Source organism: Urocitellus parryii, chromosome 4, assembly GCF_045843805.1.
Source record: "Urocitellus parryii isolate mUroPar1 chromosome 4, mUroPar1.hap1, whole genome shotgun sequence".
Lineage (NCBI taxonomy): Eukaryota > Metazoa > Chordata > Mammalia > Rodentia > Sciuridae > Urocitellus > Urocitellus parryii.
Genome location: NC_135534.1, coordinates 174,836,624 through 174,848,976, shown reverse-complemented (window position 1 = coordinate 174,848,976; position 12,353 = coordinate 174,836,624). Strand labels below are relative to the sequence as shown.

General features: G+C 36.0%; 1 protein-coding gene across 2 annotated transcripts in view; it reads right to left on the bottom strand.

Annotated features, from left to right (window-relative positions):
- The window catches only part of Unc13b (unc-13 homolog B), a 207,274-nt gene that overhangs the window by 85,881 nt on the left and 109,040 nt on the right, over positions 1–12,353 (bottom strand). The window lies entirely within an intron of this gene.

The window sequence follows — 12,353 nt, the reverse complement described above, 5'->3', positions numbered from 1 at the left end:
GGTGGAACGATTGCCTTGGGCACCTCCAAGTTCTCCAGATGCTGGGATTTCCAGCTGGGTTTTCACTTCTTCAGGCCCTGACAATCCGTGAACAGAGACACTTGGCCTGGCATCCAGCTGCTCAGAGGTCCCAGAGGACTGAGTAAAGACCTCATCTGGCTGAGCACTGGCTACAGGTATTTGAGAAGACTCTGAAGCTTTGCTGGCCTCACTGGAGTTAAGATCATTGCTGATAATCAAAATTGGAGGGGAGGATTCTCCAGGAACATGTTCAGAGTCCCCTTTGTTCTCTTTGGGCCATGAAAATGAAAGATCCAGTTTCTTTCCAAACCCTAGTTTTGAATTACTTGGCGGTACACTTCCTTCATTACCTCCCTCAAATAGAGTTGACAACTTCTTAAAACCAGACATTAAACCACTCTCTACTGCTTTGTTTCCAGAGGGAGAAGGTGAGGAAAAGAAAGAGCTCAGTGTCTTCCCACGGTCAGTAGTAGAGGATGGGAAGCGGAGCTTTGGCCAGTTGGTCATGTTTGGGATCTCAAAAAGAGGTCTTGGCTGCTCCATTTCCTGAGGGACTGCAGGTGGATCTTCCTGGGCATTAAGTACCCCACAAACTTCTTTGGCATAAAGCACAGGTTCTTCCTGCAGAGGATGAAAAAGATCCCCTTGGGTTTCTGACGTGGTGCTCTCATTGACATTTCCCTCATCAAACAGTGTAGTATTGGTTTCTAGTGAATTGGTTGCCTGCACTTCCAAGACATTTTGGTTTGTAGAGGCAGTCTGAATAGCTAGCTCTGGCTCAAGAAGAGGTGGTTGAGTTGGAGGAGGAAGCTCTTCAGTAATCCAGGAAGGATCTGGATGCAACTGTGTTGGTAGCAGAATATGCTCTGCTTCTAATGATGCCTCTGTGTCTGTACCCTGCTGCATTCCCATGTCTCCTCCATCACTTAAAGACAATACTCCTTGCCTCATATCATCCTCTGAGACAGAAGATGTAGCAACTGTTTCAAAACCTTGGGGTTCTGAAACATTTTCAAGAACATTATTTTTTTCCGTTTTGGTTGTTAGTTTAGGGTCGTCTGTCAAGCCATCTAATTCTGACTTTGTACTAACCACAGTCATTCTACAGTCACTGAGAGTAGAGTCTGAATTGAGTCCTGCAGAGGCAGCTCTATGCAAACTTTCTGGAGGTATGGATCCCACAGCCTCTCTGGAACAACCATTTTGAAGCCATGAAGTAGCAACAGATGATTCTTGTTTATATGTTTCTGGTTTGGAACTTTTGAAAATTCCAAACAGCTCACCTTTGAGAGGCTGAGATGATGCATTAGAAGAAAAAGAGAGAAAGGAGTTTTTCTTTGGAGATTTAGGAGAAGAGAAAAGTCCAGAAAAAGTTTTAGGAGGTTCAATTAAGCACCCAGAGAAAGATTTAACTTTGGTCATAAACCCTGAAAGCATTTCTACTTTAGAGTCTAGCATTGATTTGTCCTCCTTTTTATCTGCATCTCTGTTCTGGAGGTGCCCTGCAAACCCAGGGTCTGAAGAAGCAGCAGCTGGCTCCTTGATTTGGGGTGAGACTTCATCAGAGACCATTTCTAATGGTAAGTTCAATGGGTCTGTAGTAAATGTTTCATTTTGGCATTCAGTACAAGCATCTAAATCATTGAGTTTTTCATTCAAATGGTTACCATAAGAAAAAGACTTGGCCAGAGAGTCACCAGCGAAGGCTTTCTGGCTCAAAGCCTCTTCTTTCTGGGGAATTGTTACTTCAAGGGTTTCTGGGTCAATGAAGAACGTTTCAGCATGTGACTGAAATTCTGATGAAGGAGGAACAGTGTCTTTTTGTACCTGATTCACCTGAAAATCTAAAGATATCTCTGGTTCATTACTGGAACTCAGTTTTCCCTGTGTTTTCTCTACACTGCACTCATCTGCCAGGGAGGTAATCTCAGTGGTGTTGCTAGTGGAAATACAAGGGGCCAATTGTTGTTTATGAACTACTTCTTGAGCTATGCTGTCTCTATGGTCACTAGAACCTTCCCTAGTCATTGAGACAACAGTGTCTACAAAAACACTTGGCTTCTTATAGGGCTGGGTAGTCACTGGAGCAACAGGAGTCTGCTGCTTTTCATCCAAAAAGGACAAGCTGAAGAAACTGAAACTAGAGCTCTTCTTACAAGAGGTATCCTTGATGCTTGAGTTAGTAGTGGGAAAAAAGGAAGGAAGTGTGAATAGCCCTTCTGCTTGAGATCTAGCTCTTGGTAAAGCAGTAGAGGCTCTGTTCTCAGATTTTTCAGATCTATTCAAGAAAGAAAATATACTCTTTCTGATTGGTGGTTCTGGTTGGGATGGAGATGTTGTAGCAGTTGAAAAACTGCAGTCTTTACCAGGAAGATGATCTAGTTCATTTGATTTTCTTCTGCTCAGAATATCAAAAGGAATTTTACTACTTTTTGGACCTTCTGTCACTGTAGACATGTCACTAGTTTCTTTTGAAGAATCTCTAGGAGAGTCTTTGAGACAACTTGTTGAGAAAGATGGTTCTGTTGACTGCTGGATTAGGTGGTCTCTGAAGGGTTTTTCTTTTTCGTTTAAATTACTATCCTGGGTTTCCTTGATTGATGGTTCCCTTAGCCTACTGTCATCAATGGTAGCCTGTTTGTTCAGACTTCTACCTCTAATATTCCCTTCAACAGAAACTGCTGCAGGAGTTTCTAAGTTTCCAATACCTTGACTATTTAGCTGTACAGAATTAAGACTTGACTTGACCTCATCCTTATCATTTGCTGAAGAAAGAGGCATATTTTCAGTTGTTTGTATGGGAGATACATTGGTTTTAAAGAATTCCCCAAGGGTACCAAAAAAATGTGAAACACTAGAAGATTCTTTCTTTTCCTGAGATGATGTCTTTACATTTTTATCATCATCACTCTTTTCCAAGTTTGAAGATTCTTCTTTATTCGCCTGGGTTTTAAAGAGGTTCAAAAATCTAGATGCCTGTTTTTCATTTGCCATTGTTCCTGCTGAAGATTCTTCTCGACCAAAGAGCTTCAATGCACTTTTAAATAATGTTTTCTCAGGCTCTTTGGAAGACTGTTCCTGAGGAAGATCACACCTTTTGTGCTCATCCCTACTAAACTGTGGTACAGGAGTATCTGAAACAGAATCAGCTGTAATGATTTTATCATCTTCTTTACTTGATTTAGCCTGAGATAATGTTGGACTTACTTGATAATCAGATTTTAACAAACTTTGTTTTTTCACAGGAATACTTTTATTTAAGGGGAATTCTTGCCTTATATTTTTAGTAAAGTCTCGCTGCTGAACATTGGATACTGTCAGTTTCTCTGAATACTTAAGTTGATTTTCTTCCTCCTTTTGGGAGTTACTCTTCAATTGCTTACTCAAAATTAATGGATGAAGACCATCACTTGTAAGTTCTGCCAATTTTGACTGCTGATCCATTTTATGCATGACTAAAGCCTCCGGAGATTCACTTTTATCAAAATTCAAAGTACTTTCAACCAAGGCACCCCAAACAGAAAATAATGGAGTCACTTTGTTCACTGATGGTGTCTCTTCTGCTTGCTGCAAGCCTTTAGTCAAATTTTCAGGATGAACTGAAGAGGAAGCTTCATCAGAAAATGATGGAAGCCACTGGAAACTGGAAAGGTGAACTGAAGAATCTTTAGCTAGAGGCTGGTTCTCACCTCTTGCTGTAACTTGACTTCTGTTCAAGACATGATTACTAATAGTTTGGGGCTGATTTCTGAGATCCAGCATACATTCAGAGCCACAGGGCCTTTCTTTGGAAGATAAAAGATCTCCTTTAAACTTCTGAGGATTATAGACTGAAAAATCCAATGGCTGATCCTGCTGGATTAAACTTGACTGTTCAAATGCTTGTGAAAAGGTTTCTAAATTTAGATACAATGGTCCCTCCCTTCTTGGCAAAGCTACAGATAAATCAACAGGGTCATCAATTGGTTGTTCTTCAACATACCACAATATTTCATCTTCCTTGTCAATTACTTTAAGATTATGGGCAGAAATAATGCTGTCATCTAATGTAATACTTGATAGATAATTTGTCTGTAAATCATAATTCAAATACTCTTGATAAGAATAATCTGGTATATATAAATATACATACTGCCCAGTAGAGTCAGTAAGGAGAGAATAGATATATTGACTATCATGGAACATATAATATCCATAATCCCCATTCTCTGAGGGCCACCAGACTCCATTTTCAAGACATGACAACCATTCCTGATACTCATAACCAAAACCTGAAAAAATAAGGTTTCTATCCATGCTTAATGATTCTTGATCAACTATGGAGCATGAAGTTTTCTCATGTGAAGAATAACTTAAGTCAATAGGCAATTCTTCTAGTGAATTCTTCATCTTATTAATTGGAAGGTACACAGAATTTCCATATAATGAGTTAGCTGCCCACATATCACCTCTTAATAAGTAATCTTCATTAAATGCTAACTGGTCGGATGATTCATATGGTAAGTCACACCAAATGACACTGTTTGGATTTGTTCTCCACTCCAAGCTTTTTGAATTTTGATCTTTCTGGCAAAAATTTATTACTGGGTTTTGTGAGTCAGGCCAAAAGAAAACATCCGCTGATGGAAATGTATTTTGATTCAACATATAATAAACTGGCTGAGGTTTTCTGGAATTTTTAGAGAGATCTTTGATATCAGAGTCCCATTCAAAATAGAAAGGATTGCTCATGCCTTCGAAAGTCTGATAATGATTTGATTTATTAAAAATGTTAGGGTTTAATACAGGTGAATTTACTGTGTTTAATTTTTCACGTGATTTTGCCTCAAGAATATGGTTTGGTGTCGGCCTCTCAATCAAAGATTTCTCTAAGAGGCCCTGTTCAGAACTGGCAGCACTTTGAAATACTATGTTCTCAGAAGTGGGGCAATGCTTTTCATTTTGCTGGGTTTTGCACGGAGGAGGGCAATAATGATTATTAACCCAAGCATCAGATGCTGGTATGTTTTCTTTTGATAATGATAAAAAGCTTTTTATGAAGCCTGAAGTTTCATGTTTTTCAACCCGGTTTATCTTGTTCTCAGAAGTCACACATGAAGTAGCAGGGCTCTTATCTAAGGATAAATGTTTATTTCCATCCAAACTTTTAATGTCACCTAAAGACATAAACTTTGCTTCATCTGCTTTACAATCACTCATACTGCTATTAGATATCAAGTTAAATAATCCAGAGAGTAATAAACTTGGAGTAGTACTCTTATGAGAGGAATCATTGTTTTTTGAATTTAATTCTTGTTGATTAGACAAGTTTTCAGAAGAAAACCTGTTAAGTAGGCCAGAAAGGAGGCCCCCTTGGGTTTGTTTTTTGGAAGTATTTTCTATAACTTTGTCTTCATTAATCACTGTGGATTTTGAAATGGTAGAACTAAACTCTAATGAAGATACTGTTGAAAATGTCACTTGTGTAAAATTCTTACCTTCTCCTGAAAGATCTGAAGTTTTATGTTTTGGGGACACAACTCCAGGGATAGGTAAGGCACCACTTTCATAACTCTTTACTGCTGTATGGTCATTTGGATTTAATTCTTCTATACTCCCAAATTTCCCAAAATTGTTAATAATATTTGAGGCTGAATCAGCATTTATTATATTTAGTTTGGCATCTTCAGAACAATGTATCTGCTCATTCTTATTAAATTTCTCTGTACTGCCAAATTTCCCTAGATCATTATGAATATTTGGAACTGAACTAGACCTTATTGAACTAAGGTTGATATCTTTAGAACAATGTACTTGGTCATTCTTATTAAATTCCTCTGTACTACCAAATTTCTCCAGATCGTTATGTACATTTGGAAGTGAGTTAGATTTTACTGAACTAAGTTTGGCCTCTTCCTGGTAATTTCTTTGGATCTCTTTATCTGTGGTTACTGCGGAGTCATGAAAACTCTGGTCTTTAACAACTTTATGACTATCAGTGAAAGGAAATTTAAACAAAGGAAAAATGCTTCCTTTCTCTTTTAAATCCTGCTGCTTTTCAGAATGGCTAAGAACTTTGAAAAATGGAATATGTAATTTTCCACTAAAGGAAAAGGAATGTCCATCTTTCTTAGGGCTGCTTTCCCGGCCATCTTCTTTCACCTGGTCAATTTTCATAGATTCTGACAAAGTTTCCTTTGAACAAGGCTCAGGAGAAGTGAACAAAAACTGGCTAAAGGATTTTCTGAGTGGCTCAAGGAAATCATCATCACCAGTAACTTTGTCCTTCTCTAACAGCTTTGAAGAAGCCTCTTTATTTGCAGGTCTACTGCCAGACACACAAATGTGTCCTGGCTTATCTTTGGCACATATTTTTGGGTGATCTGGTAACAGAGACAAATCTACACAGGTTTTTCCTTCAAACAGATTCTCATCTTTCTTACTTGCACAACTAGCTGAACTTGAAGGTTCATTGGCCACTTGGGAGGACAACAAATCCTCACTTGCTTGCATTTGGAACTGGTCTCTGGTTTCTCCTTCCCTCCTATTTAAAGCAGTGATGCTACCACTGTGATTGTCAAGGGTGTCCTCCCTTTGATTTGACTCTGTACCACATCCAACAAAGCTTTCTCTCCTCAGTTCTTTACTCTGATCATCTTTTTTAGTTTCCTCTTTGTCTGAAAAGATTTTTAATGGATTTAACATGCTGAAAACAGACTTTATAACTGAGCTTTGTGGAACTGAGCCCCTTTCAGTAGTTTCTATTACATTCTCAAAGCTTAGATTCCCCATCTTATTGCCCATGTGCTCATTTCCAGAAGTTCTGCCATGTTTGTCCTTATCATCAACTGTTTGAGAGGATAATGAAGACTGCATGGAAAGATCCTTCTCCAACACTGAGTTGGCACTGGGTCTAGATTCCAAATTAATTGTCTCTGTTTGATTAACAGTCTCTGTTTTCTCTGGAACTATATAAACCAGTTTTTCCACAGAGTTTGTTAAATGCTTTGTGCCAGAACCCACCTTTCCTGTGAGTGAACTGAATAAAGAACCAACAGCACATTTTACTCCATTCAGCTCAGGGAAAGAAAGGGTTTTGTCCTTGTCATCCTTGGTAATAGTTAAAGGTGGTATTTGATCCTTAGGCATTTTCTGTTTTGCATCATCAATTGTACTATTTTGTTTATCTGGTTTTTTTGTTTTTGAAAGGGGACCAAATCTATTAATCTCCTCTTCCTTCTCTGCTAAATATTCTGATACTGTTTCTACTAAACACTGAAGCTCATCCATTGTATCTACATAGTCCTCTTTAGGTTCCTCATTAGAAGGGGTCATCTGTCCCATAGAGCACCCAACTGTATTTGCATCACAATTTATGCTTTGTAATTGCAATGCTGGGTTCTCCACATAATATTCATCAGAAAAGTCTCCAATATGATGGACACTGGATGGATGCCATGTTGATGACAGTAAATCTTCCTGCTCATCAGAAATGGGGGAGCCCAGGAGTTCTTCAGAAGTACTGCTAGTAGAATCTTCAATAATATCTAGAGGAGTTAAATTAATTACATGCTGGTTTGAGCCAGATGACTTTTCACAGTCCCTTAAACAACATGGCAGATCATAATCACAACTTCCCAACTTAGTGGTCCATGTGCCACTCTTAACCACAAATCCATTTTTGTAGGGATGTAAAACTGAGAAATTCTGTTTCTTCTTTTCAATGTGACAACAGTTATAATTTTCAGCATCAGGATATATCTCAGATTTATATATCTTAGATTTATCATCATATAGCCTTCTTTTACTATCTTCAATATTACTAGACAAGGGTTTCTTTTTTCTTCTCCTATCTATTGTATCATAATTCTGAGGATATCTGGAGAATACAGATGTTTCAAACTTATGGTCAAAATTCAGGACTGTAGGGAATTCTGTCTGTTGGTTCTGAGATGGTGTCTTCTTCCAACTATTGTACTTTGGTTGTTTTGGTTGACTGTAGTATTTATCAGTTTTTGAAAGATTTTGACTTTCTTTTACCACTGTTTCCTTTTGGTTATCATTTTCTAAAATGTCTTGTGATATTTTCCCTTCTATCTCCTCATATTTATCTTCTTGTTCTTCATAGTCAACATCAGAGAAAGCTGAAATAATCCTAATTTTGTCATATTTAGCCTGTGAGCCTTGCCTAAGGGGTTAAAATTGGAGGAATGGTAGGGCAAAGAAAAAAGGAGAGACAGGGAAAAGAAGAAAAAAGTTATCAAAGTACCTGTTTAATGAAAGGATTAGAATAGTAAAATTGCCAGTAATAAAAAATAAGAAATGGAAATCCATATGTTCTTAATATTATACCTAGTCAAATAGTTTTTTTCCATATCATAAAAAGAACAGCTTTAAAATTTTTAAATGTTTCACTTGCTACCACTGTCATTGCTAGCTTTTTAAGTTTCTTTTATTTTCCAAGAAACAAAAAAAAATTAAGCACGATTTTTCAATATCAACATAGTGTACATAATAGAACTGTTAGGTACAATGGAAAATATACCAAAAGATTTCTTTTATTTATTTTGATCTTTTCCACCAGCATTGGAGATTGATGATCCCAGGGCACTCAATCTCCCAACCCTTTTTATTTTTTGAGACAGGGTCTCACTAAGTGCTGAGGCTGACCTTGAACTTGTGATCCTCCTGTCTAAGCCTCCTGAGTAGATGGGATTACAGGTGTGCTTCACCATACCTGGCTTATCAAGAGATTTCAAGAAACCCAAGTTTGCTGATGCATTTGTGTCTAAAAAGAAGTCAAGCTGTTAACTTGCTGAAAATTATATTTCAGGCTACAAAGACAACAATATGGTCAAACATATTCCTTTTAAAAAGAAAAAAAACAAGCATTACAAAAATAACTTGACTATCAGAAGTCTATCCTTATTATACTACCAAAAACAGCAATTTATTTAAAGCTTTGTAATTTGTTGTTTGAGAAACACAAAGGCTTAACACATCAAGGATCACATTAAAATAAGTATCTTTTCCTGTGCTGATTATAGCAGTAAAAGCCACATGTCTAACACAAAACAATGAATTCATAAGACAGCTCACTTTTCTTTCATTTAGGTTGGAGATGGCCTGGTTCCTATATTTCTACACACCAAAGGCCTACAGACCAAGGACTTATCAGCTCACTGTGTTCTTTTATAAATCTAACATATACTAGCATTTATTTAGGAAACAGAACAAGATCAAACATGAAGTCCAGAAACAAAATCAAAGTGGTCACTAAAAAATCTTTCAGGGTAAGGCTGACCTTTTATTAACTCTTCTCAATACCAGAAATACTTTGGTTAATAACATCCAACAAAGTTTAATTTCTGTTGTCAAACCTCAAATTATATAAAAATCATGTTATTCTAGATTAATTAAATAAAAGCTCATTTGGTTGCATAATATTTTTTGTATGCAATTTCACAACTCTCCATTATTCTCCAAAAACTCAAACTAAACTTAAATCCAACCTGGAAGGAGTCTTTATAGTTCCAGATTAAATCAACAGCCATGGATACAGTGGAAGTAACTATTTATTTTTATACTTTATATTTCCTAGAAAATACATTTTCCCCCTCAAGAATTTTAAACTTTCTTCTTAAAAAACTATGCAACTTAAGATACTGAAAACAGACTTTATAACTGAGCTTTGTGGAATTATGTCCATGAAATTAGTGTTTGCATTTATAAACAATACTAGTGATAAAATCTCTCCAAAACTCTTAAAGGAAAAATTATTATAAAACATTGAGTTAAAAATGTCTATAGGGCTGAGGTTGTAGTGCTTGTAGTGGGTTGTAGCTGGGGTTGTAGTGCTTGCTTGCTAGTAGTAGAGTGGTTGCCTAGCATATGTGAGGCACTGGGTTCAATTCTCAGCACTGCATATAAATAAACAAAAATAAATGTCCACTGACAACTAAAAAAATATATTTTTTAAAAAATGTCTATAATAAAAAGTTTATGCCAGGTATGGTGGTGCATGCCTGTAATCTTAGCAACTTGGGAGACTGATGCAAGAGGATTTAAGTTCAAGGCCAGCCTCAGCAACTTATAGAGACCCTGTCTCAAAATACAAAATAAAAAGGGCTCAGTATGTGACTCAGTGGTTAAGCACCCTTGAGTTCAATCCCTGGTACAAAAAAAAAAAAAAAAAAAAAAAGTTTACTTAAAATTCCTTTTAACTTTTCCTCTGCTGGCCATTATAAAATACTTACTTTTAAATCTCATTTTACCTATTGATTCAGTAAAGCTCAATTTATATGAGAATAATTGAAAAATTTGCAACTTAAAGCATGTCATTAATGCTCTTCCAAGGGTTGTTTATTATAGCAGTAACCCAGGAAATAACCAAATAATAAGATAATGGTTAGGAAAATCACAGTTTGTCCAAACTGAAGAATATGCAGTAATTCGGGGATGATCTGTTATCATGACTTTTGGACTGTACCCCTAAAGCTTATAAACACAGAGAGGAAAACTAAAAGAAAATTTTTATTTATGTATTTATTCCAAAAAGGGAAAGAAAAAGTAGAATGGGTCGAGTAGAATAAAGAAAACAGGTCCTGGTGAGGGAGAGGAGAGGCTAAAAGGGAAGTACCAGGTGATTAAACTGATCAAAGTATGTTATATGCATGAACAAATATGTCACAGTGAAACCCAATATTCTATATAATTATTTTGCACTAATAAAAAATTTAAACTATTTTTGCAATTATGTTTTTTTTTAAGTAGGACAATGTAAACAATGTAACTAAAATCAAATGAATAAAACAGAAGTATTCAAGCTGAGCACTGTGGCGTGTGCTTGTAATCACAGCTACTCAGGAGGTTGAGGCAGGAGGATCACTTGAGCCCAGGAATTCTAAGTCATCCTGGGCCAAGTAGCAAGACCTCGTCTTAAAAAACAAACAAACAAAAACAGATAAAGAAAAAAACAAGCATTTAAGTTATGAACTACTAAAGAGTAAGAACTTTCTTAATGTGTTTCTCTTCAGAATCAGAATATGAAGAGTCAGAATATGAGAAAATTTAACTGAAAATATTTTTAGAGATGACATAGTAAACTGGGATAGGTACCAGGGCCCCCGAAAGGGGAGTTGGCAGAGTTGAGGGCTTTGGCTTGTCTAGATGGCCTTTTGAAGTTAAGCATAAAAATTCACCAGTGTCCAAGTTTAGTGAGCTGGTAAATTTTAGAAATTAAAAATATGAGCTAAGTTGGAATGGGTTTTTTAAAAACTAATCTCTGAACAATAAAATAATTGATTGAAGCAAGGATCAATGGATGCTAAAATCACTTTAAAAGGCTGTAGAATATTGATACAATCTCAGGTATCACCCAGATACTATTAATTACAAAGGAGAAAGAATATTGTTACACTGGAATAAAATAGCACATACCATATTCCTTAACCAAACATCACCATTAGTAAGACAAAGTACATGCTTCCTGAATGCACTGTGAAAGAAACATCACAGTATGTAGTATTTTTGCCAAAAAAAAAAAAAAAAAAAATGTTCAACCAAATTCTAAACATGAAGAAACAATCAGACAAAATCAAACTAAAAGACATTCTCAAAACACCTGGCATACACTCTTCAAAAATGTATCTTCAAAACATGTATCTCCAAAGTCAGGGTACAAGAGGAGGGAGGGGGGATTTGCTAGATTAAAGGAGACTAATAAAAAGGAAAATCAATATAATGCTTCAAGATTCTTGACTGGATCCTAGATCAAAAAGGAAATTAAAAATACATAAAAAGAACATTACAGAGACTTATTGGAGAAATTAAATATGATGTATATATCAGATAACATAATTGTATCATTGAATTTCTTGATTATGATCACAATGCTAAGGTTATGTTTTTTAAAAGTCCTTTTTCTGGGGACTGAAGTGGAGCAAATTATATTCCATGCATTTATGATTTTGTCAAAATGAACCCCAATGTTATGTATAACATCCTAATAAAAACATTTAAATACTTTTTAAAAAGTCCTTTTTCTTAGGAATTATATGTGAAGTACTTACTGGTAAAGTAATATGGTATCTCCAACTTACAATCAAATTTTTCAAAAAAAAATATGTGCATGTGAATATATATCAGAAAGAATGAGATAAAGTAAGGGTGGCAAAATGTTAACATAACTAATAAATGAGGCAACAAAAATATGGATAATCACTGCATTATTTCTCTAAATTTTAAGTCTGCAATATTTTTTAAAAACATTGGAGGATGGAAGGAACATAAATGTACACATTTTCTTTGACACAAATACATGACACTAGTTTATGGAAGGATACCTAAAAACA